Genomic DNA, 27,792 nt, shown 5'->3' with positions numbered 1-27,792 from the left:
TTCAACTCATGTCTAATTACCATAAATAATCAGCAAGATAGGACCTGTGTGGTAGAGATGCCACACCTCAGTTGTGTTGTGAGCAACTGCTTGAAGTGGTGGCAACCTAAACATTTGCACACTTCTTGCCACAAAGTTCTTTGTTTAAGTATTTCATAACAGGTAACTCTTTAGAAGTCCAATAGTGAAATATTTGCAAGCTTTTCCACAGTTAATACTTGACCCAAAAGTCACCTTTCTCTAAAACAAATTACAGGCTATCAATTGAAGCATTAACTAATCAAAACATTTGACTCTGCATTCCTACAATGGGTGTTGGCGGCAGCTCAGAATGATTTTTTTCAAATTAAAAACAAAATACAAAAAAACACACAATTATTCTGCCCTATTAAGAGTCATGCAAGAGATAACAAAGACTTTGTTCATCAGTAAACCTTGGAAAAGCAGAGAGGTGGTACTTGCTTCTGCCAAGGCTACAGTAAAGCTACTCTGCAACATGACTTCAGGGGACGCAAGATCCTTGAAAAGCAACATCTTGGTATGTTCTTGGGCCAGATATTGGTGCGGAAGGAAGAAATAATAATAAGAAGAAAATATTAATAATAATAAGTAAATAATAACGTATATGGGAAAACCCCCCATTTTGGGTTTCTTTGGGTTTCCATTGTCTGTTGCTCTCAAGCCTCCAATAAGTGTGAATCCTCCTTCTCCTTGGTATTCTGTGAGTCTTCTCAGCTGTAAGGCAATTTCCCCTCCTCATTCTTCACAAAGAAAATGTGAGATTATTCAGCATGCAGTCATGAGTTCTTAGTTTTGGAGATTTGCAAAATTGTTTTATTTCCCAATCACTAACACTCCCCCTCCACATACACACACAACATGGGGCTCTAAGATGTGCAGAAGGAGAAAATTATACCTTTAGATAAAACTATATAAAGCAGCCAGATTCTCTAATTTACAACTAAAGAAATGGAGAGTCAGAAAAAAATTGACTTGGTCAAATTCACAACTGTTATTGTTAGGTGCCATTGAGTCAGCTCCAACTCATAGAGACACTATGAACAACAGAACGAAACACTTCCCAGTCCTGCGCCATCCTCACAATCCTTGCTAGGCTTGAGCCCATCATTGCAGCCACTGTGTCAATCCATCTTGTTGAGGGTCTTCCCTTTTTTCGCTGTCCACTTCGCCAGCCATGATATCCTTCTCCAGGGAATAGTGCCTTCTGACAATAGAACAAAGTAGGTGAGACTGGCCAGTCTCATTTCCAAAGAGTATTCTGGCTACACTTCTTCCAGGACGGATTTGTTTTTTCTTCTGCCAATCTATTGTATTTTCAGTATTCTTAACTAACATCGTAATTTAAAGGTATCAACCAAAAGAGAAGAACATGCCTGGCATTTCTCATGCTGAAAGAATTGAAGAAAAATTAAAAGAATAGGATGGTTGTTGAGAATCTCATGAGTTCTAGTCAAGGATATTTTTTTTTGTACACATCTAACTATTTTAGTAAATTAATCTTGTTTGACATAGCTACAGACATCTGGTTTATCACAAAACTAGCAGTGCTATCACTGACAAAGAGAAGCATAATAACTTAATCGAATATTGAAAAAATTCAATTTTCTACTACACTTTTTTAAGTCTCATTGATACCAGATTCTTTTATTTATATATATATATATATATATATACACACACACACATATGTAAAAACTAATCTCATTGCTGTAGAGTCAATTCAACTCATAGTGACCCCTCCTTGGATTTCCGAGGCTGTATCTCTATGGAGGTTGTTGTTGTTTCTGTATCTCTATGGAGGTGGTTGTTGTTGTTGTTATATGCCATCAAGTCGGACTCTACTCATAGCGACCCCTCCTTGGGTTTCCGAGGCAGTATCACTACGGAAGTAGATTGTCCCATCTTCCTTCCGAGGAGTGGCTGGTGGGTTTGAATCACTAGCCTTCTGGTTAGCAGTCAAGTGCCTTAGGCACTATGCTACCAGAGCATGGAGGTGGATTGCCCAATCTTACTTCCAAGGAGTAGCTGGTGGGTTTGAACCACTAGCCTTCTGGTTAGCAAATGCCTTAGGCATTATGCCACTACATCTCACCAGATCTCATGACACACACACACGTGTGTGTGCGTGTCTGGTTTTTGGTGGCACAGTCTCCACTGGGTCATCTGTTGCTTATCATAATATTGCAATGTAACTTCAACTGTTGCATTTTCCTTTGATTTATCACTGTCATCCTCTCTAGCATGACTAACCCACTGCACCTTATATTTTCAAACAAGATGGTACAGCTTTTCTGGAGGAACTACTGAGAAATGTAAGGAGTAAGATTGTCTGTTTATCTAAAATAGTTGTCTCTTAATTATATGTGCTTTATGAAGCTCAACCTCTTGGTGCAGGCAGTAGCTTCTGGAATAAACACAACTGGGTCAAATAATTTGGGCCAAATTTTTGATCTCTAAACTTGAAGCTCTTCCTCTGTATCCCAACCAAACCTAGTGGTTCAGACAGAACAAGAGGACACTGTGTAGTTTTAAATTAGGAAAGGCGTGTGTCAGTGTTGTAGCCTTTCACCATATGTATTCAATCTGTATGCTGAGAAAATAGTCTGAGAAGCTAGACTATACAAAGAGGAATATAGCATCAGAATTGGAGGAAGACTCCTTAACCACCCCTGATATGCGGTGTCAACCTTGCTTGCTGAAAGTGAAGATCACTTGAAGCACTTACTGATGAAGATCAATGACGACAGCCTTCAGTATGGATTATATCTTAACATAAAGACAATAAAAATCCTTACAACTGGGTCAATAAGCAACATCATAATAAATGGAGAAAAGATTGAAATTGTCAAGGATTTCAAATTACTTGCCTCCACAACGTCCATGGAAGCAGCAGTCAAGAAATGAAATGAGTTGCACCCAAAGCACAATAGAAAAAAGAAAGAGAGAGAGAGAGAGAGAGAGAGAAGAAGAAGAAGAAGAAGAAGAAGAAGAAGAAGAAGAAGAAGAAGAAGAAGAAGAAGAAGAAGAAGAAGGAGAAGAATATACCAACCATTAAAAAACAAAAAGAAAAAGAAATGAAATGGGCATTGCATTGGGCAAATCTGCTGCAAAAGACCCCTTTAAAGTGTTTCAGAGCAAACATGTCACTTTGAAGACTAAGGTGTCAAGCATAGCATTGATTTTGAGGATGGCGTAGAACCAGGCAATGTTTTGTTCTGTTGTACATGGGGTCACTGTGAGATGGAACCAACTTGACAGCATCTAACAATTGTCTCATAAATATATGTAATGCCAAGCTACCATGATTGTAATCATGCACATTCGTTTTCTCCACTGGGTAAAAACCCTTTGTACTCTTTGCTCCATGGAACACTTTGTTGAGCGCCTCTCTCTCAACTCTGTGTTTCCCAATTCATGAATTGCTTTCTCTGTACGTAAAACTCTTTACTTTTACTTTCGGCACACTTTGTGACTAAGCTCTAGGATAGCAGCGACACAAATGGACACTACAGCCTTTGTGTAAGATGTCCTTAGGAAATGAGTTGCCTTAAATTGTTTTAATATTTGTTTCAGAAAAATATATATTGTTAGCATCTTGTGACTGTTGAAGGAATCCTAGTGGCACACTGGTTAAGCACTGGGCTACTAACAAAATGTCTATGGTTGGAACCTACCAACCACTCCATAGCAGAATGATGTGGCTATCTGCTTCTGTAAAGATAACAGCCTTGGAAACACCATGGGGCAGTTCTACTCTGTCCCATAGGATGCCATGAGTCAGAATCGACTTGATGGCAGTGAGTTTATCTTTTTTTGATTTTGTGATTATTGTGTACTATTTTCCACCCAGCATGAAGTTCTGCAATCAAGTTTGTAATTCATCTGATAAGCTCACTTCTTTATACAAGCCCTCTTTGTAATGTTCTGCCTTCAAGGCCCTTATCTCACAAAGAACCAATCAGAGTATTGTTATGTAACGTCCTGATTTTGCCCTAAAACCGTTTGTTCTTGGAACTCCTTCCTTGAACTGTTAATTTCACTTTGTGGACTGGTGGCTTCCCATTCAAACATACCTCTTAAATACTTTTTACAAGTCTTCCGTATTTCACCTGGTCAAGATTAGGAGACTTTTCTCTGTGACACCTCTCACTTCTAACTTTAGATACAACTAGAAATATTGCATACTCATTCTTTCAGTCTGTGAGCTCCTTAATGTCTATTGAAAGAGTCTTTTCAATGATTATGAATATTTAACTTTGACTTCTCAGTGACTAACATTTTGGTTCTTTATGGGTAACTAATAAATGTTGAGTCAATAAAGGAATGAATAAATAATTAAGAAATGAATGAATGTGTCCCATACAAAGATAAATGCTGCTGATGGTATAATGAAGCCTATTTTTTTCTCTTCTGTGATAATTGTTTTTTTTTCCCTTTCTCTAACTTCAGCTCCCTTTCTTCTCTGTCTCACAAGAATCCATGCCTTACAGCTATGGTCCAAGATTATAGGAAATTGCAGTTTGTAGAAGACACTGGCCTCATATATCAAAGTAATAGGATGCCTAGTTGGCATGGTCCAGTTAATTACTGAACATTTATCTGGGACAGTTATTGTAATTTCAGTTTGCAAGAAAAGTTGAAAGTTGACACAGTCCATTTGGAGACATTACTTGACATATGAATTAAAAGGGGACACAACATTTCAGAGTTGGGGAGGTGGGAGTACTCAGTGAGGCAATGAGCTGGAAGAAGAGTAAAATCAGTTACTGTCCACTCAGTTGCAATTCATGGAGACTCAATATGTGCAGGATAGAGCTGAACTTCATAGAGTTTTCAAGGCTGTGACTTTTTGAAAGCAGATCACCAGGCTTTTCTTCTGAGGCACTTCTGGGTGGGTTCAAACTGCCAACCATTATGGTTAATAGTCAAGGGCTTAACTGATTGCGTCACCAGATGCAAGAGGCGTAGAAGACGCTAAAATATACAAGAGATTCTAGATTCAAACAAAGAGGCTGCAGGCCCTCCTCAATCTGCACTCCCTCCCCCACCCAGGCAAGGAGCAATAGACTGATGATAGTTGCTTAGCAACTGAACTCCCTTCTACACACACATCTCAGTTGTTTGTGAAGAATTTGTGACTTCTCGTTTTCTTTCATCCTTTGGGGCTGCCTTTTTGTTGTTGTTGTTGTTGTTATGTGCCGTCGAGTCAGCCCCGACTCATAGCAACCCCTCCTTGGGTTTCCGAGGCAGTATCACTATGGAAGTAGATTGCCCAACCTTCCTTCCAAGGAGTGGCTGGTGGGTTTGAACTGCCAGCTTTCTGGTTAGCAGTCAAGTGCTTTAGCCACTATGCTACCAGGGCTGCCTTTGGTATTCATTTATTAATGGCATTTTCAATGTCAGCAAATATTGAAATCTGAACTTTACTCCAGGTGTTCTGGCTGCTAAGAAGAGTTCTGTGTTATGGATGTCATGGACCCCAGCACAACATCTAAGGCAGAGTATTTTATATGTATAGTTACTTTACACAGTGAGGTTTTTTTCCTTTTTTTTTTAACCCCACCCAGTTCTGTTTCTAGGAATTTAATCCAAAGGAATATTCAGAAACATGCTAACATTAATCCCCCTATTTTTTTATAACATCAAAAAACCTGAAAACAACCTTGAAGTTATACACTAGGGATTGGTTAAGTAAATGATAATACATACATACAGTGGATTATCATCAACTAACAATCAAGCTGTAGTGGAATATTATTATTATTAGTATTACCATAAGGATATATTTATAATATATTCTTTAAAAATGCATGCTTTTTTTTTTTTTTGTTACATATGTAAATATTTGCATAAGGGAAAAGCTAGCAGAATAAAACAACAAAATGTTAACAATGATTACTTTTAGGTGGTAAATTACAAGTGAATTTTGTTTTTTAACTGAATTTTTTGTTATTTTCCTAATTTTTTTGTTTGAAAATATATTACTTTTGTAACAAAAAGTATTAATAAAAAATAGAAGAGTCAAAGGAGGAGGTTAACTAATGGGTGGGAATTTGGAATCAGTAAAATGTCTATCCTGTCCTCAAAAATATCATTGTGATAAGTTTGTTGATGCCTAAAATTTCATAATTACAGGTGCATTTCTTTGACTTAAGTTTTTATCTTTTGTTAAAATGAAAATATACCTAAAATATGGTATATTAATTTTGTTAATTTTGATGGTATACATAGGGCAATGTTTTTCAAACTACAAGTTTGTAAAATCAATTTAGTGGGTCTTGATTTGAATACAAAATAAATGAAATAGAATGGAAAATATCCAAATTCATCCCTGTTAATAAAGGAAGGTATTATTTCATGATATAAAGTTCACTGCTGTCAAGTCAATTTTGACTCATAGTGACCCAACTTTGGGTTTCTGGGGCAGTGTCACTAAGGAAGTAGATTGCCTAACCTTCCTTCTGAGGAGTGGCTGGTGGGTTTGAACTGCCAGCCTTCTGGTTAGCAGTCAAATGCCTTAGGCACTATGCCACCAGAGTTTCCATTTCATGATAAATTTCAGTCATATGTGTATATACTGGGACATGAGATGAAATGTATTTTTTATGGAACATCGTGTTCAAAACTATTTAAAAGTCACTGCCATAGCATGAGTTCATACATTAGATTTTCTCCTTTGTGAAAGGGTGTGGATGTTTGAGAAGGATAAAAGGAAACTCTCTGGGATTTAAGAATTTGAAAAAGAGGAAGATAGCATCAAAAGACACAATTTTATTTGTGGTTATCCTTGGGTCCCTTGGTTCCCTTAGGGAAGCTGAACTGTTGGACAGAGCCCCACTCAGGGTTTCCCAAGAAAAATGGAGACTCTGTTGCTTTTGGAGTTGGAATGGATAGAAACTTTACAGTTATCACAGTTTAGGATAATAAGAACAGTGTAACTCATTGGGCTCTTTAAGATATTACTATATGATGGTACCTAAACAAGTAACCATTACTTGCTCTTTAGTGTGATACAGGGAAGAGATTGTTTTGCCTTATTTATTTTCTAGGATCCAAGATTCTGAACAATTGGGGAAGTCAAAACTTACTTTGGGTATATATGAATTTGTCATTCTTCAATGATTCATGGGTCTGCATCATTTCTCAGTTGTCATGGGTCCTGTACAGTCCAGAACTTCTCACCTGAGCAAAGAAATCTGGGGAAAAATTCATTATGTTGTGATTTTATCTGTTACCCCTTCAATGAATATTTGCATTTGAAAGACTTATCTGACTCCACAGCACTTAACAACAACAATAACAGTACTGCTCAGAAGGATATTTAATACAGTAAGTTTCATCAGTGACAGGCAACGAAGTGATTTCTCACACCTTGACCGTCATCATTTTTGACATGCTTCCTCAAGGTAAACTTCTAAACCACAGCCAAATGACCTAGACTATGCCAATCACATGCACTCAGGCGAGACTCTCATTTGGAACGAAGTGATGAGAGGGGACAGGCGCCACATAGAATATATTTTCTCGTGAAAATGATTGCAAAGGCATATGGTTTTGAGGTGTAGAAGTGGTCAAGTTTTTGGTGTTTAGTTTCCAAAATCAGTGAGACATCTGTTCCCAGTGGAAGACTAATCGGGACTTGGCTGGCATGGACCTGCAATGTGGTTTGGGCTTTGTTTCAAGTTGCAATGGTTTTATACAAATCTGATTCAATGACTATTATAGAGATTCCATGACTTTTCTAATAGGTGGTATGTATTTCTTTCCAATTCAAGAATTCTGTTGTTTGTGACTAAGAACATTAATTGATATTTGCTCCTTCCTTCTTCAAATCACACTATGTAGATAAAAATGCGTGACTATGGGGCAATCACCTAGTAATAATGTCAGACTATTACTGCTTATGTGCAATCAAATGCCTGGCCTAGGTATATATTCTCTTTGTAAGAAAGTCAGAAAGCATCTGATAGAAAATCTATTACTTAATTTTTAGTTACCTAAATAAATGATATTTAGTTTGGAGTCTTACAGGTGAAAATATTTAAGACTGGGATAGCGGTCTGGACATGTAAGCCCTTCTTTTGCTATCTGCTGAAATGACTGCTTTTTTCATCCTTTGTCCTACTAGGATGAGATTTTATTATTGGATTTTCACAAATTAATATATTCATTTCCTGTGTATAAGAAGTAGTGTTACAAAACATTGTTCCACCTCCTACTTTGGAGAGTAGTGACTGGGATGTTAAAAGCTTGCAAGTGGTCATCTAGATGCAATGATGGGTCTCTCCTCATCCGGAGCAAAGAAGAATGAAGAAAACCAAAGATTCATGGAAGCAATTAGTCCAAGTGACTGGTACATGATGCAATCCTCAGCCTATACGACTATGAGACCAGAAGAACTAGATAGTGCCCCGCTACCACTGTCAACCACTCAGAGGGGGATCTATGTAGATTCTGGATAGAGATGGAAAACAATGTGGAAAAACTAAAAATCATTTGAGAAGAAAATAAAAATGGGGGACAAGGTGCTGGCCTGATAGAGCCTGGTGGAACCACTGAGACTATGGTCCCTAGCTGCCCTTCAGGTCTGGAATTGACCCACACCTGTGGCTTCCAGCCAAACAAAAGACAGGCATAGGAGTTGAACATTTACCTGATGTAGATACACTCCTTGGATAGAACAATCGGGAGAATAAAGGGCTGTTTATGCATAGGGAGACAGCTCGGGGCAGGAGTGCATGGAGACACAGGGAAGAGGTAACTATGGGTAGGAAGTGGGACGGGAGCTGTGTTGCATTGGAGTAAATTGTAGTCAATGTCATGAGACAAAGTGTATGTGAACTGCTATATGGAAAGTGAACTTGTTCTGTAAATTTTCACCCAAATCACAATTAAAAAAAAAAAAAAGAAAAGAAAAGAAGTAGTGTGAGACAGTAACAAAATAGATAGCTAGGTAGAAAAATTAATATAGGACATTCCTTTTTGCATTTTTTTGCATTAGCTATAGTCCTTTAATATTAAAAATAAAGTAAAAATTGCACATTTAAGTGTTCCCGTTTCTGTTGACCTACTTTGTTTAATAATGCAAAAAGCAAAATTTAATGCAACACTTGGCACATAGAGATCAATAAATTCTTTTTAAATAAATGAATAAATGGCTTAGTAAGGAGAGCGCAGGGTCATGAAAGACAGAATGGAAAGAATTTCTTCCTGTCTAGAATAAGTTTTAAATGACTCAAAGGACCATATGATCTCAGCAGTCAAACTTGCTGTATCATTGCTTCAAGAATTCTGTCAAACTCACATATTGGAAGAGCCACGGTGAGAAACAAACATTCCGGTCATTACAACCATACACAGCAAAAACAATTTTTAAGTTTTCATTCCATGTGCACCAGTATGTGTGTGATTGTGTGTGTTTCCTTTTAAAAGCTGGATCCAATATTTTAATTTTTAATTCTGAAAGGTGAAGCAAAAAATTTAGGAATTAGTATATTGCCTTTTGCTTATAAAGCAATGTTTTAAATGGGGAGTTTTTGAGACTGGCTTAAGCCTTCCAAAATTCAAGACAGTAGATTAGCAAATATCCATAATTAACATTTGGACATGTATCATGATCATAACAGTTTCAAAGTTTTTATTAGTCATTTTTTACTATAACTTTCACTAAAAATGAATCTGAATCTTGGTGCCACTTATGTACCAAAGTGTTTTATTTTGGCTTCAACCTTGCAACACACAGAACAAAACCATTATGTGTATCATGAGACTTTCCACATTAATGTTGTATTAGTGCAATAATTAATTAAAAACAGAAAAATGGATACAAAGAACTCTGACCTGGAATGGGCTAACAATAAAAATAATTAAATAAAGTAAAACATATTTTTTCACAATGTGTTAATATTTTTTCAAGGTTTTGTGAACAGTTTTATGGAGCAGAGCTCATTTTTAAAATTGCTTTCAACAAATTTCTTTCAACTCTTTGCAAAACTGCTTGCAAAAGCTAAGCTAGTGTTTCTTAAACAAGGAACTGGAATGAAAAGGAGGGGCTACTGAAATAAAAACTGTACAGAGTTAAGTATGAATAAAGTCAGTGGCAATAAAGGGCAGGAGCTCTGGAGTTAGTCAGATTGAGGTTTGAGTCTTACTCCAATGTACGTTGATGTGTTACTTATTTAACCTTCAGTTTCTTCATTATTCTTCACTTTCTTTGTTGTCCAATGGACAAAATATCTACCCTTAAGTATTTTAAGTATTAAATAAAAAGCAGTTTGCATAGTGCATGGCATTTAATAAGCATTTGATAAATGGTAGTAATGATGATGATGGTGGTGGTAATGATAAAAATGATGATGTTACTATTTTGAGGGCACAGAAGGAGTAGGGTAGTGTTTCTAAAACTGGCTCATCAGTTCCTGGTATACTCTTTTGATGTTGTTAGGCACCATCCAGTCAGTTTTGACTCATAACAACCCTATGTACAACAGAACAAAACACTGCCTGGTCCTGCTCCATCTTCACAATTGTTGCCGTGCTTGAGACATCATTGTAGCCACTGTGACAATCCATCTCATTGAGGGTTTCCCCTGTTTTCCTAACCCTCTATCTTACCTAGCTTGACATCCTTCTCTAGGAACTGGTCCCTTCTGACAACATGAGTAAAGTACAATAGATGAAAACTGGCTGTTCTTGCTTCTAAGGAGCATTCAGCTGTACTTCCTCCAAAACAGATTTGTTCATTCTTCTAGCAGTCCATGATACATTCAACCTTCTTCGCCAACACTGCAATTCAACTGCATCAATTCTTCTGCAGTCTTCCTTGGTCATTTTCCAGGTTTCACATTCATATGAGGCCACTGAAAATACCATGGCTTGGGTCAGGTGCACGTTAGTCTTCAAAGTGACGTCTTTTCTCTTAAACACTTTAAAGAGGTTTCTTGCAGCAGATGCATTAACACATCATTTACTTTCTTGACTACTGATTCCATGGGCATTGATTTTGGATCCCTGTAAAATGAAATCCCTGACAACCTCAATCTTTTTTCCATTTATCATGATGTTGCTTACTAGTCCAGTTGTGACCATTTTTGTTTTCTTTATTTTGAGGTGTAGTCCATACTGAAGGCTGTAGTCTTTGATCCGCATCAGTAAATTCTTTAAGTCTTCTTCATTTTCAGCTAGATAGTAAGGTTGTATCATCTGTGTATTGTAGGTTCTTAACTATTAATCCTGATGCTGCATTTTTCTTCATATAGTCCAGCTTCTCAGACTATTTGCTTAGCATACAGATTGGATAAGTATGATGAAAGGATACAACTCTGATGCACACCTTTCCTAATTTTAAACCACACAGAGTCTCACTGATCTATTTGAATGACAGTCTCTTGGTTGTGTACAGGTTCCTCATGAGCACAATTAGCATTCTGGAATTCCTATTCTTCGCAATATTATCCATAATTTTTTATGATAGACATAGTTGAATTCCTTTGCACATTCAATAAAACACAGGTAAACATCTTTCTGATATTCTCTGCTTTCAGCCAAGATCCATCTGACATTAGCGATAATATACCTTAGGGAGTGCATCAGGGTTGTAACCTTTCACCATACTTATTCAATCTGTATGCTGAACAAATAATTCAAGAAACTGGACTATATGAAAAAGAACATGACATCAGGACCAGAGGAAGACTCATAACCTGTGATACACAGACGACATAACTTTGCTTGCTGAAAGTGAGGATGACTTGAAGCACTTACTGATGAAGATTGAGGACTACAGTCTGCAGTATGGATTACATCTCAATATAAAGAAAACAAAAATCCTCACAACTGGACCAGTAAGTAACATCATGATAAATAGAAAAAAGATTGAAGTTGTCAAAGATTTCACATTATTGGTTCTATAATCAACTCCAATGGAAGCAGCAGTGAAGATATCAGGTGATGTATATCACTGGGCAAATCTGCTGCAAAAGACCTCTTTCAAGTGCTGAAGAGCAAAGATATCGCCTTGAAGACTAAGGTGCACCTGGCACAAGCCATGGTGGTTTCAATCACCTCATATGCATATAAGAACTGGACAATGAATAAAGAAGATCAAAAAATGCTTTTGAGTCGTGGTATTGGAGAAGAATGCTAAGAGTACCATGGTCTGCTAAAAGGACTAATAAATCTGTCCTGGAGGAAGTGCAGCCAGAATGCTCCTTGGAAGTGAGAATGGCCAGACTTTGTCTCACCTATTTTGGTCATGTCAGAAGGGACTATTCCCTGGAGAAGGATATCACGCTTGGTAAAACGGAGGGTCAATGAAAAAGGGGACAGCCCTCAATAAGATGGATTGACACAGTGGCTACAACAATGGGTTCACGTATAGCAAAGATCATGGGTCTGGCACATGACCAGGCAGTGTGTCATTCTATTGTACATAGGGTTGCAATGAGTTGAAGATGACTTGATGGGACCTAACAACAACAACAATAATACCTTTCTTCATGCCCTCTGAATCCAGCCTACACCATAGACCTGCTAAAACAGAACTCCATGGCATGGAACATAAAACATATTGTTGTGGAATCAATTTCAACTCACATGACTGTGTAGGACAGAGTAGAACTGTCCCATGGCATTTCTAAGGCTGCACTCTTTTACTGAACCAGACTGCCGCATCTTTCTCCTGTGGACATGCTGGTAGGTTCAAACCACCAACCTTCTGGTTAGCAGCTGAGCACTTAACCACTGCACCACTGAGACCTGTCTGAAATGGAGCATGTTGTTATTGTTAGGTTCCGTCAAGTTTACTCCAACTCATGGTGAGCCTTTGTACAACAGAACAAAACCCTGCTTGGTTGTTCAAAATCCTCACAATCCTTGCTATACTTGAGCCCATCACTGCAGTGTGTCAGTCCATCTTGTTGAAGGTTTTCCCCTTTTTCACTAACCCCCTACTTTACCAAGCATGATATCCTTCTCCAGGGAATGGTTTCTTCTGACAACATGACCAAAGTAAGTGAGATGAAGTCTAACCATTCTCATTTCCAAAGAGTATTCTGGCTGCACTTCGTCCAGGACAGATTTGTTCATTCTGGCAGTCCATGGTGTTTTCAGTATTCTTCACCAACACCATAATTCAAATCAGCTCTTTGGACTTCATCAACTCTTCTTTGGTCAGAATTCCTTACTCATTGTCCAGCTTTCAGATGCATATTAGGTTATTGGAAGTACCATAGCTTAGGTTAGGCACACCTTAGTCTCTAAAGTGATATGCTTTGCTTCTTAACACTTTAAAGAGGGCTTTTGCATCAGATTTGCCCACCAGACGGCTGGCGGTTCAAACCCACCAGCCACTCCTCGGAAGGAAGGTTGGGCAATCCTACTTCCGTAGTGATACTGCCTCGGAAACCCAAGGAGGGGTCGCTATGAGTCGGGGCCGACTCAACGGCACATAACAATAACAACAACAACAACAACATGATGTCTGATTTCTTGACTGCTGCCACCATAGGTGTTGATTGTGGATCCAAATAAAATGAAGTACCTATTTCAATCTTTTCTCCATTTATTGTGATGTTGCTTATGGGTCTAGGTGTGAGGATTTTTCTTTAAGTTGAGGTGTAATCCATACTGAAGACTGTACTCTTTGATAATTATCAATAACTGTTTCAAGTCATCTTCACTTATTATATCTCACTTTTTGCATAATTTTGCCTTTGAATGCCTCTCTAGTACCTTACAAAAATAACTAAAAGATTATTTTGAAAGTCACAGAATTTGATACTTCTCAACATGTGTAAATAACACGGTATTACACATATTTCTTTCATATTGTAAAAGTTGATAGTCCGAAATTACAAGTTAAAAAAAAATCCAAAATATTTTTACATTAACATGATTATTCCTGAGAATGTTCTGAGGTTCATGTACAGACTCTTAGAAATGTACTGTTAAGTTTGCAGGAATTAGATGCCAGACTGTGTATAAGTCTTTGTTGTTGTTGTTGTTATTTGCCATCGAGTCGGACCCGACTCATAGGGACCCCTCTTTGGGTTTCCGAGGCAGTATCACTACGGAAGTAGATTGCCCATATTCCTTCCGAGGAGTGGCTGGTGGGTTTGAACTGCCAGCCTTCTGGTTAGCAGTCAAGTGCCTTAGGCACTATGCTACCAGAGCTCCCGTATAATTCTTTATGAACATCTAAATCTTCCACACACCATTTGCCTGTTCTTTTCCTTATCAAAAAGCATGATTAGATAAGAAAAAAAATGAAATTTATTATTTTTTTTGCATGCCATATGTTCTCCACTTTAATGAAATTTTCAAAAAGAAACTTCTTCCCATAATTATCCACCTTGAGAAGCATTTTAGTTTTTGTCTTTTTTTCCTTTTGATTATAAATAATTTTTAAATTTTCTAACTATTTTTTTAGTGAGAAACTAGGGAAAAATTCAAAAATGAATTGTTTATGAGTCCATAACTTCAAAGAGTTGACAACCTAAAGGATGAGTTTATGTATAAATAAGCAATTTTTGGATAGCTACAGTTTTATCTGGAAGAACAATGATCAACCAGATCCAGACATGGTTCCCTCATGGACTTTACATTATTGAAGCACTGAGACAGTGAACATGTCTGCAAATAAAGGAAATAGTTATGGCTTATGATAATTGCTAAAGAGGAAATGAATAGGCTGCTGTAAAAGAAATGGAGAGATGTTTCGGAAGATGTAGTCAAGGAACAGTACTGTGTCTTGTGGGACATATACCCAAAGATGAAGAAAGGAGTCTCTGGTGTCCAGGAGTTTATCATCTAGTAAAAGGCACAAGACACTGTTTTTGTCACCTCTATGCTGCTCTAACAGAAAATACCACAAATGGCATGGCTTGAACAAACAGGTGTTTATTTTCTTACAGTTTTGGAGGCTAGTGCCGGGTTCTCGGGGCTGGGTGAAAGCCCCTCGACCTTGGGCTTCCCCTCAGCCTCTTGCTCCCGGCCCACTAAAGCTAGAGTCATCTCTTCACTCTGGCCTGGTGGTTGAGGCTGACAAATCCAAGGGCGACAAGTGAAAAGGCACTGTTTCGATATTACCAAACCACAGGGCAGTCCATTGATTCAAGTCCATTAAAAGTCCCAAAATCAGCAGAGCATGGGAGGCTGCTGAATAAAGGCTCAGCCACATGCAGGGTCCAAGTGTGCCGAAAAGCTAGAGACCTTCTTCAAAGTTGCTTCCTATATACTGGGAACAGCCCATATCCCTAAAGGAGCTCTGGTGGCATAGTGCCTAAGGCATTTGACTGCCAACTAAAAGGCTGGCAGTTCAAACCCACCAACCATTCTTCAGAAGGAAAGTTGGGCAATCTACTTCCATAGAGGTACCACCTAGGAAACCCAAGGAGGGGTTGCTATGAGTCAGAATCGACTAGATAGCAGTGAGTGTGGTGTTTTTTTTTTTTTTTTTTGTAGCTGCTCCAGTAGATTCTACCATGGAATTGATTGCAAATCTCACCATGGGGAATAACTACATCCAGCTTCCCAGCTACTCAACCAGGTCCAGCCAAGTTGACACACAATCTTAATTACCACAGACACATATACAAATAACTGCATAATAGAGAATCAAATAAAAACTATAAAAGAAAAAAGCAGTATGATACAGAAATGGGTAAATGACTACATAATTCTGAATGGCATTATTTGAGAACTGTATGGAGAAAGTAATGCTTGAGTTGGCTCTTGAAGGATGAATATGCTATTGCTAAATGACAGAATAGTTAGTAGATACTATGACACAGTAACATGACACAAGAACAGAAGGGTAAAATGACACTCCAAATCCAGGAACAGTGAATGAATCATATGTACATTGAAAAGACTCAGCATGATGGCAGGACTTGAGATGAAGTGTTTTAGGCAATGGAGCTTTAAAAAAGGAAATTCAACATTTTATATCTGAAACAACACTCAACATCACTGTTGTTGTTGTTGTCAGTAGCAATCAGGAAAGTGCAAATTAAAAAATAATCAGATGATGTTTTTTTTTCCAGCCAGTTTGGCACACATTAAAAGATTAGTACTATTATTACTGGGGACTCAATAGCAGAACAGGCACTCTTACACATCCCTAGAGAGAGTGCTATTATTAATCTTTATTAATTCAGTTTTTTTTAAATTACTATTTTTATTTTAAGAGCTTGTTTTACCTTCAATGTTACGTGTACGTTCAGTTTCACTCCCCATTTGCTATGTCCAACCCTAACCAAGTCTCCTCCCCTCCCTACGCTGTAACCCTCCCCCTGTGCCCCTTATACTTATGGACTCCTGTTTGTCCTGCATCTCCTCAATTTGAATGTTGGTCCTCTGGTGCCCCATGGTCTATTGCTCTAAGGGATGTATTACCATAGAGTATGGTGGTGCATCATGCTGGGTTGAGTGGTCTGCGTGTACATCTTGTTAACCATTAGGCTGAGAGCCAGCCCCAGGGGATGCGTTTTTTTTTTTTTTTTTCCCCCCAGGCACAGAATGTATTATATTCCAGGGCCATAGTATTGGGGGTCTCATCAGATTTTATCTGACCAGTAATTCTGGTCATTATTGAGTTTTTACCCATCCTACTTTTGAAAAGCTACTCTGCAGAAACAAAGATAACAATATGGAAGGCCATATAAACCCTAAAACCAAACTCACTGCCATAGAGTTGATTCCAACTCATTGTGACCCCCTTTGGGTTTCTGAGGCGGTTATATCTTTAGGGAAGTATATTGCTCAGTTTTTCTTCTGTAGAGTGGCTGGTGGGTTTGAACTGCCAACTTTCTGGTTAGCAGTCAAATGCATTAGGCACTATACCACCAGAGCTCCTTGGAAGGCCATATGTACAAAAATTACTGTAGTCTTGTTATTAGTTTTGAAAAACTGGAAACAATTAAAATGTATATTGATAGAAGAACAGTGCATCCATAGTATGGAATGATATGCTCCTACTGAAAGGTACAAATTAAAAATAAATGGTTTAAGTGCAAGTGTCTATAATACATGAAGTTTTTCTTTCTTTTTTTTTTTTTTTGATTACAGAAGTATATGTGGACTATGTAATAAGAAAGAAATAAATCTTATATATGTTGGTTTGAAAATAGAGGAAGGTATGGAAGAACACTAACCAATCTGTTCACATGGAATATATCATGGGCCAGAATCAAAGGGAGTTCCAGGATGATGCAAATGAGGAATGCTCTCGGCTGCTAATTGAAAGGTTGGAGGTTCAAATTCTCCTGAAAAGAAAAGCCTAGAGATCTATTTCTGAGAAATCAGCCATTGAAAATTCTATGAAGCACCATTCGACTCTGATGCAAATGAGGTTAACATAAATTAGAATTGACTTGATGGCAACTGGTATATTATAACAGAGGATCAAAGATTAGAGAGAGAAAGAGAGAGAGAGAGAGAGATTTGGAATGTTTTTCCTTAACTATTTAGACTTTTTAAAACTTGCTTTAAGAACAATTTATTTTTGTCATTTAAAATATAACTACCAGGAAGAAGAAAGCAAGCTATTTCCTTAAAATAAAAATTACAATCTTATAAAGCAAAGAGAAATATATAAAAAGCATGTGTGTGTGTGTGTGTGTATCCATTTCATCTAGGTTATTCAGTCCAGTGTTATATATAGTTGTTCATAATATTTTGTCATAATTCTCTTTATTTCTATCAAGTCAGTTGTAATGCCCTCTCTTTCATTTTTTATTTTGGTTATTTGTATCTTTTCTCTTCTTTCTTTTGTTGGTCTAGCAAAGTTTTGTTAATTTTATTGATCTTTTCAAAGAATGAATTTCTGGTTTTATTGATTCTATTGTTTTTCTATTTTCAATTTTATTTATTTATGCTCTGATCTTTGTTATTCCTTTCTTCTGGTAGCTTTAGTTTGCTCTTCTCTTTCTATTTCCTGGAGTTGTTGAGTTAGGCTCTTAATTTGAGATTGTTCTTTTATAAAAAAGTATGCATTTATTGCTAGACATTTCCCTCTGAGTTTTGCCTTTGCTGCATTCTGTAAGTTTTGGAATGTTGAGCTTTCATTTTCATTTGACTCTAAGAAATTTGATTTATTTGTTAACCCAGTAGTGGTTTAATAGTGTGTTGTTTAATTTTTATGTTTGCATGTTTTCCAGACTTTTTTTTTCTGTTATTGATTTCTAGTATCACTCTATTATGATCAGAGAAAATTCTTTGTATCATTTAAATCTTTAAAAAATTTTCAGGACTACCTTTGTGACCTAACATGTAGTCTACCCTGGAGAATGATTCATGTACACTGAAGTGGGATGTATATTGTGCTGTTTTGGGATGGAGTATTCTATATGTGTCTGTTAAGCCTAGTTGGTTTATAGTTTCATTTAGGTCTTCTCTTGTTGATCTTCTTTATATATATTATGTCCAATATTGAAAGTGGTGTATTGAAGCCTCCAACTCTTATGTACTAGTATCTGTTTTTCCCTTCAATTCTATCAGTGTTTGCTTTATATATTTAGGTGCCCTGATGTATGCATATATATTTACGATTGTAAAATTCTTCTTGATTAATTGACCCTTTTATCACATTTTAAATAATGTCCTCTGAAGGAAGATTGGGCAATCTATTTCTATAGAGATACTGCCTCGGAAGCCCAAGGAGCAGTTGCTATGAGTTGAATCAACTCGATGGCAGTGTCTGGTGTGTGTGTGTATGTGTGTGTATGCCATCTTTCTCTCTTCTGACAGATTTTGACTTAAAGTATACTTTGATATTAAGATTGTTACTCCATCTCTCTTTTAGTTATTATTTGCATGGAGTATTTTTGTCCATTCTTTCACTTTCAACCTATCTGTGTCATTGGGTTTAATGTTCATCTCTCTCTTGTAAACAGCACAAAGTTGGATCATGTTTTTTTGTTTTTCTTTTTAATCCATTCTGTGACTCTCTGCCTTTTGATTAGGCATTTAGTGCATTTACATTCACTGTGTTTACTGTTAAGAAGTGACTTACTTCTGCCATTTTGTTATATGTGTATCTTAATCCTTCCTTTTCTTTATCTTTGGTAGTGGTTGCTTTGGTAGCATAGTGACTAAGACACTTGCCTGCTAACCAGATGGCTGGCGGTTCAAACCCACCAGCCACTCCTCGGAAGGAAGGTTGGGCAATCCTACTTCCGTAGTGATACTGCCTCGGAAACCCAAGGAGGGGTCACTATGAGTCGGGTTTGACTCGATGGCACATAACAACAACAATAACAGGTGGTTGCTTTTGTGTTTTGTTGATTTCTGTTGTTAGCATATTTGGTTCACATCTCCTTTCCTTTTATGTATGTTTATAAATTTATTTTCTTAGTGGTTACCATGAATATTACATTCTTGCATTCTAGGATAAGTTGGTAACATACAAGAAATTCCATGTAGATACTATTCCCTTTTGTTGTTACTATCACTAATTACATCTTTATATTTCATGTGACCAGTAACATATTTTTATCCTTGCCTTTTATATATTTACTGTTAAAAAACATGAAAGACAAAATATTTAGGATTATCAAGCATGAATATTTTATTACTAGCCCTTACACTTATCCATGCATTTCTTCTTTCTTTTTATGTATAGCTTTGAATTACTTTCTAGTGTCTTTTCCCTTCTATCTATAGAACTCCCATTAGTATGTTTTCCAGGGTAATTCTGCTGTATATGCAACCTTTTAAATTTTTAAATTTAGATGCTTATGTACAGCTTTTATATAGTCAGATTTACCTTACAGGAAATTTGTGTTAGAGGTTCATAAAAAAAAATTAATAACTTCTAAAAGTAGTCATCTTTAATTTTGTAGCAATTAATAAACAGCATTTGTAACTCAACAGCTATTCCCTAGTATGTCTTGTCTTATTGCGTGAGAAGTATCATTAAAATCATTCACAGTGCATCTAGATATTGCTTGGACCCAGTGTGGTGTTTTACCAAACACAGCCCATCCTTAGCCTTTGGCTATAGATACAGTATTAAATGTCACAAAATAGATAAAGAAAAATAAGATGTAGCAGGCATATGTGAGGAATTATCTCTCTTAATCCAAAACGATAAAGAATGCTGCACGTGAATGGTATGGTTTGCAGAACCTGGGACAGAAACCACTTCTTCAGGCCAAATTGTCAGAGTACTGGTAGGTTATTTTTCTCCACATATTTGTGAAATGCATCATGATAGGTGCTATGAGCCTAGGCGTCATCAGGAAACTCCACCCCTAACTTCCAGTTCCACAAGAATGATAAATAGGTGGATAGGTGTGCAGTAGGGTGGGGGCCCAGTCACATCCATCATACCCCTGCTAGGCCAGTTTTGAGCCAACAAGAGATTGCAACCCTATACAGAATAAAGAAAACTTCCACCCAACCCATTTATCTTCAATGTTTCCAACTTCACTAGTTACATGATATTGTAAAGGTCTAGACTTTGGAATAAAATCCCATCTCTACAGTTTATAATTGTATGTGCCTCATTGAGTCTATACAACAGAGATTGTACCCTTATCATAGACCATTTATGAAGATTATGTGAAAAAGTATATGAAAAGTGTTTAGTAAAGTGTCTGCTCAGAAATTATCAACCCCTTACCTCCTTCTCATCTACCTATTTCATGTTATCTAGCACTGACCTCTCACTTAATTTTCCTCTCACTGTCTAGCTCACTTCTCTCTTACTGGTCCTTTGATTTCTCTAGACATTCCCCCCTCCACCCCGAACAATTGTAATTCTTTTTCTTCCTTAAAATTTATGCTCCTTTTAAGTTCTAGCCACTAGAGGGCTACATAATAAGATATAATTCTACTCATTTTGCATTGTGATCAGAGGATGGAATCAAAGAATCAATAAGGAATCAAATAATCCTAGAATTCTGAAATATATTAGAAACTATCTAATTCAACTTCTAATTTTAAAGATGAGTGAGCTAGATATTAAAAAAAATACAGATTATCATATACTTATCAAATCACTACTCATTGCCCTTACATATCTATAGTTAAAAAATAAATTTTGCTTCCTTTTGAAAACTTTCTCATGTTTGAACCTTTTTTTTTCAAGAAAAAAGATATTTGTGGGCAAATCTCCTTTAGCAACAATGCTAGATTTGCAGTTTATTTCTTGAATTCATTTTAGCTAATTTAAAGTCCCCCCCCCCAAAAAAAAGACACATTCATTTAAAAATATATGATCTCTAATTGAAATAGCTCAGGTATATTTTAATTCTTATTGTGTTGAACATTCAACAAATTGAAACTAATTCACACTTATTCATCCAAGCAACTTTAAGCATTAGAGCAACCTCTTTGAATAACCACTCACTCATTCCAAAATATATCCAAAGTGTTCATTTTTACCTAGCATCATAATAGAAGCTGTTTTGGTTACTTTATGCTGCTCTAACAGGAAATACCACAAATGGGTGGCTTCAACAAACAAGAGTTTATTTGCTTATAGTTTTAGAGGCTAGAAGTCCACGTTCAAAGTGCCAAGCTCTAGGGGCTGTGTGAAAGCCCCTCAACCTTGGGCTTCAGATCTGACTCTTGCTTCCAGCCCACTGGACTAGAGGTGTCTCTTCACTCAGGCAGCTGTTGGCTGCTGAGGCTAACAAGTCCAAGGCCAACAAGTAAAAAGTCATGGTCCCAATTACCAAACCATACAGCAGGCCATTGATTCAAGTCTATCAAGAGTCGCAAGATCAGCAAACAACATGCAGGCTGCTAAATGGAGACTCAGCTACATACAGGGTTAAAGCAAGCCAAACCTGTAGACCATTCCCAAAGCTTCTACAGGAAGCAGAACACATCCTGAAAGCAGCTACTCAGCTGCTTTACCCATGGAGTTGATTGCCAGTCTCATCAGGGGGAATAACTACCACCAGCTGCCCAGCCACTCAAAACCAGGCCCAGCCAAGTTGATACATAACCTTAACTGGCATAGAAGCTATGATGCCACAATTGAAAAATAGCCTTATCTAAATATCCTGTACTATTACAAGTATGGGATCTCTGGTAGCATAGTGCCTAAAAGGCACTTGACTGCTAACCAGAAGGCTGGTGGTTCAAACCCACTGGCCACTCCTCGGAGGAAGGTTGGGCAATCTACTTCTGTAGTGATACTGCTTCAGAAACCCAAGGAGGGGTTGCTATAAGTTGGGTCCGACTCAAGGGCACATAAAAATAACAACAACATTAGAAGTATAAGGAACTTTGGTGGCATAGTGCCTAAGGCGTTTATTTGACTGCTAACCAGAAGGTTGGTGGTTCAAACCCACCAGACTCTGCAGAAGGAAGATGGGGCAATCTACTTCTGTAAAGATTTACCACCTGAATATCCAATTTTTTTTTTTTTTGTATTAGCACTATAAGGAGCTCTGGTGGCATAACGTGTAAGGTATAGGTGAAGAATGAGAAAAATTGAACAAAGAAATGAAAGATCCATGCAAAATCATAATTCAGAGGATACATTTGATATTCATTCAACTATTTTTATAACTAGAGCCCTTATGTGTAGAAAGATTCTTGTATTTCTCAATTTGTTACTTATGTTAGTCATTCATTTTTTAAAAAAGTGTTGTAGCTCTGATACTTTTGAGAATAATCAGATTTTGGAAAGTTCCACCACAGACATGCTGGTGGCAGTGACTTTTGTCTGTGCCTTAGAGCTGAACTGTAGATAACTAGCCAGATGAAAGCTCATAATTAACACTTTTTTGATATGGAAGCATTCAAATATGTTCTCATGCTCAAATTATATTTCAAGGAAAAGGATAAATCTGTCCATAAAATGCTATTCTCAGCTGGTAAGAAAAAAAAAAATTCTATACAAATCCTGATTTTAAGTTACATTAATGAGCATGATGACAGATTCTTGACTTTGGAAAAATGAGGAGAGTTTTGATGTTTTTAATCCTAGGAGAACATGATTTAGTGACTCTAACACCAATCCTCTGATGTGGTTTTTGATTGCCTTTGAGTCAATTCTGATTCACGGTAACCCCATGAATGCAGAGTAGAACTGTTCCATTGCATTTTTAAGGCTGTGACTGTGCAAAGACTCTGTGGGTAGGTTCAAATGGACAACCTTTTGGCCAGTAGTCAAGTGCTTAACTATTTGCACCACCCAGGACTCCAATTCTCTGATATGTGTCCTTAATTTGTATAGTCACTGTACATAGTGAAGAATGGTATTTGATTGATTGATCAAGTCATTCATTCATGGATCAAATATACCTTGAGTTCTTACTATGGGCTGAGCAGAAGGCTAGGAGAAAATCTAGAACTGAAATAAATAAAAACAAATGCCATATTATGAAACTGACAGTCCAATGAGTGTGGGAGAAGGGGAATGGGAATAGATGCTAACCAAAGAAAGATAAAAATTTCAACAATGATAAATGATATGATGATAGGTGATTCTATAAAAATTAATCTAGTGAGGAAGGTAAGAAAAATCTTCCCTGAGGAATTAAAGACTGAATTAAGATCTGAAAAGGGAATGAGGAAGCTCTGGTGGTGTAGTGCCTAAGGCATTTGACTGCTAACCAGAAGGCTGGCGGTTCAAACCCACCAGCCACTCCTTGGAAGGAAGGTTGGAAATCTACTTCCATAGTGATACTGCCTCGGAAACCCAAGGAGGGGTTGCTATGAGTTGGATCCAACTTGATGGCAGCAAGTTTGGTTTGTTTTTGGAAGCTAGGTGGGGAGACAGAGGGCAGCTATCTGGGTAGGTAAAGCAGCTTGTGAAAGACCCTGTGATGAGATGGAACATTTTCCATTTCAGGAAAGGAAAGAAAGACCTGGGGAAGAGAAGGCATAATTCAAGAAATGGCTCTGGAAAAAGACAGAATGCAGATTATGCAGGGTCTTATAGTTCAAATAAGGATTTTAATCTTTTCCCCAAGAGTTACTGAAAGTCACTGAGAGAAGAAAAGAAAAAAAGAAAAGCATTAGATTTATATTAGGAAAAGGTCACTCTTCTACTCTGAGTAGAAGGGTCCAAGAGAAATGTGTACACATGTGCTTGAGACAAGTATAAAATGCTCATAGCAGTTTACTGTCATTAGTAGCCTCAAACTAGAGATAGGCCAAATGCTCATCAAAAGTAAAGCAAAGCAAACCAAATCAAACCCTGCACTGTTGAGTTGATTCTGACTCATAGCAACCCTACAGGACAGTAGACAGTAGAACTGTCCTATAGAGTTTCCAAGGCTGTATATCTTTATGGAAGCAGAATGCCACATCTTTCTCCCATGGAGGGTTTGAACTGTCAACCTTTTGGTTAGCAGCCAAGAGCTTTAACCACTGTGTCACCAAGGCTCCTTTTTCTTAAGAGTAGAGAGTATAAATAAAGTGTGGTATAAATTTCCAATGGATTATTATATAAAAGTGGGAGTGAACAAACTACAAATACAACATGGACAAACTTTACACATATAATGAAAGAATCCAGACACAGAAATATACATACAATTTGATCCTAACTGTATAAAGTTAGAAGCAAGCAAAACTAATTCATAAATTTATCCTACTTTGGTGAGTAGTGATTGGGGCCTTAAAAGCTTGCAAGCAGCCATCTAGATGCAATGATGAGTCTCACCTCATCCAGAGCAAAGAAGAATGAAGGAAAACAAAGATGTATGGAAGCAATTAGTCCAAGGACTAATCATGATGTGATCATGTGATCCTCAGGCTATATGACCATGAGACCAGAACTCATGGTGCCTTGCTACCACTGTAAACCACTTGGAGGGGAAAGTGCAAGAGATGCTGGATAGAGTGGGAGAACAATGTGGAACAAAACTCAGAATCATAATAAAAAGGAAGACGATGACAACAAGATTTGTTAATCTGATAGAGCCCAGTGATAGCCCTGAGACTATGGCCCCTAGTTACCCTTTGTGTTAGATTGGGTTCCCTAGAGAAACACAAAAACCAGCAAGTGTATATATATATTTAGAGAGAGAGAGAGAAAGAGAGAGAAATTTATCTTAGGAAAATGGCTCACAAGCGTATAAAAGCCGGAAAGTCCAAGTCTCTGGAGGAAACAGGCTGGTAGCAGCCTTAGCTTCTGTAAGCGCAGGGGGCCGAGAAATTCAAGGCTGGCAGGCAGTACACTGGTTGTTGACTCCAACAAAAGACGAATCCAAGATCTCCAGGCTGAGCGGTGGGCTGCTCCCTCATGGAAGTTTGTAGTCCGCACACCAGGATTCCAATCCCTCAAAGAATGTGTCTCTTCCCAGGATGTCCCTGGATATCTTGGAAGCAGGCCACACCCCTAGGGGAACGCCCCTTGGGCAGACTGGCCACTCAGAACACAGTCATCTGATCCCATCATGGGAACAACCACACAGAACTGTGGTCCAGCCAAGTTGACACACAGCTCCAACTATCACACCCTTCAAGTCTGGAACTGAACTCTCTACTGTGGCTTCCAGTCAAATAACAGACACGCATATGGGGCTAACATTTATATCAGGTAGATACACTCTTTGGAGCATGGGAGAACAGAAGGTCAGTGTTTGTACAGGGAGATAGCTCAGGGGACAAGAGTGCATGGGAGGGAAGGACACAGGGAAGAGGTAACTACGGGAAGGAATTGGGAAGACAGCAGTTACATTGTGGGGAATTGCAGTCAATTGCATGAGACAAAATGTGTATGAACTGCTGTATGGAAAATGAATTTGCTCTGTAAACTTTCACCCAAATCACAGCAAAAGTTAAAAAAAAAAAAAAAAAGAAGAACTAATATGTAAGGTTAGAAGTCATTTAGTGGTTATATTAGGGATGAGGAAAAGGAGGGTAGTGATTGATATAGAGCATAAAGTAAGCTTTTGCAGTCCTGGCAATACTCTATTTCTTAACCTGGGTGGTTGTTAAATGGGTATTGGATTTGTGATAATGCATGAAGCTGTATATTTATGTTTTTGCAGTTTTCTGTTTATGTGTAATATCAAATTTTTTTTTTTTAAAGGATAGGTGGAGGGATTGCATGAATACAGAGATCAGTTAGGAAGCAATGGTAGTAGTCAGGTGAGATAAAAAGATTGCCCCTTGAATCTTGATAACGGTGTTGACGATAGAAAGACTTATTTGAGATATATTATTTAGGAGGTAACATGAAAAGGACGTTGTGGTGAATTAGATATGGAGGAATAAGATGGAATCAAGGATGAACCCTAGGAGGGATTCTTTAAATAAAAGAATCAGTCCTCTGTTTGTGAGAAAGACAAAGGACAGAATGAAAAAGGGTAAGTTTTCCTGCTTGGTAGCAGAAAAATAAAGGGTCAGCTGATGACATGCTGTGAGAAAAGGGCAGATGGGAGGGTTGGAGTTCGGAGAGCAGAGCGAGTTGAAGAAAGTAGTTGTAAAGAGTTGGAAAGTGACTGACCTAAAGAAGTATAGGGGGCAAAGTTATGTAAACTTATTAGTCATAACCAAACACCTTGAGGAAATGAGTCACTGGGCTTGTGGGCTCAGGATCATAGTCTCAGGAGGCACTAAGGTCAATTAACATGATATAGTCCACAAAGACAATGCCCTACATCCTACTTTGGGGAGTAGTGGCTAGAGTCTTAAAAGCTTTTGAGCAGTCATCTAAGGTGCAACTATTGGTCTTTCCCAGTGCAGAGCAAGGAACAGTGAAGAAAATCAAACACACAAAGGAACACTTAATCCACAGGACCAATGGGTCACTAGAACCCCAGCCTCTACAACCCTGGGATCAGAAGAACTAGATGATGCTTAGCTACTACTGCTGACTGCTCTGAAAAGGGTCACAATGGGAGGTTCCAGATAGAGTGGGGAAAGAATGTGGAACAAAATTCAAAAATCATAAAAAAGACCAGCCTTACTGATCTGAGGAAGACTGGTGGAATCCCTGAGACTATGGCCCTTAGATACCTTTCACATCGGAAACTGAATTCAATCTTCATGGCTCAACTTTCAGCCAAACTATAGACAGTCCTAAAGATGAAAAATAAAACCAGGAAGGTCTGAGCTTAGTAGAATAGTCAACCATACAAGATCAAAAAGACAGCATTTGCCTAGGGATAAAGCTACAAAGGCAGGAAAGATTGGAAAGAAGGACAAAGGGAAATGGTAAACACAGGGAAGAAGAGGGAAATGTTCTGTTACATTGTGGGGATTGCAATCAATGTCACAAAACAATGTGCTCTGAAAATTTTCACCCAAATCACTATGTGTGTGTGTGTGTGTGTGTGTAGACTCACTGCCATTGAGTCAATTTTGACTTATATATATATATATATATATATATAGAGAGAGAGAGAGAGAGAGAGAGAGACGATTGCTGAGAACTCTTTTGAAGTTGTTCATCATGAATTTATAGCAAACACTGCCCTGAAAGTGACTTGCTCCAGCAGCACTCTGCTGCTCTTGTCCAGACATGAGCAAAACTGGCAAATGGGATCATACAGGATTGAAATTTTGTCAGATGGGTGTGATCAGTATAGGTGTGGGGTAATATGATAAGTCAAAACACATAAATAACAGAATGTGTTAAATTCCAATTTTCCATTAATCATAAAGAAGAGAATACACCTGTTCTAAAGTTCCCTGAAAATATAGAAAATCACCTGAAAGGGTGATAGAGAAGGCAAGGAAGCAAGCATGATGTAGATTCTAACCTATTGGTGACTGAGTCGATTTTGACTTACCTTCTGGATAGAGCAGAACAGCCCGTAGGTTTCCAAGGCTGTAATCTTTATGGAAGTGGTCTGC

This window comes from Orycteropus afer, unplaced genomic scaffold, assembly GCF_000298275.1.
Source record: "Orycteropus afer afer isolate SDZICR_OR568_19922 unplaced genomic scaffold, OryAfe1.0 scaffold00100, whole genome shotgun sequence".
NCBI lineage: Eukaryota > Metazoa > Chordata > Mammalia > Tubulidentata > Orycteropodidae > Orycteropus > Orycteropus afer.
The sequence above is the reverse complement of the archived record's forward strand: the minus strand, read 5'-3'. Positions refer to the sequence as shown.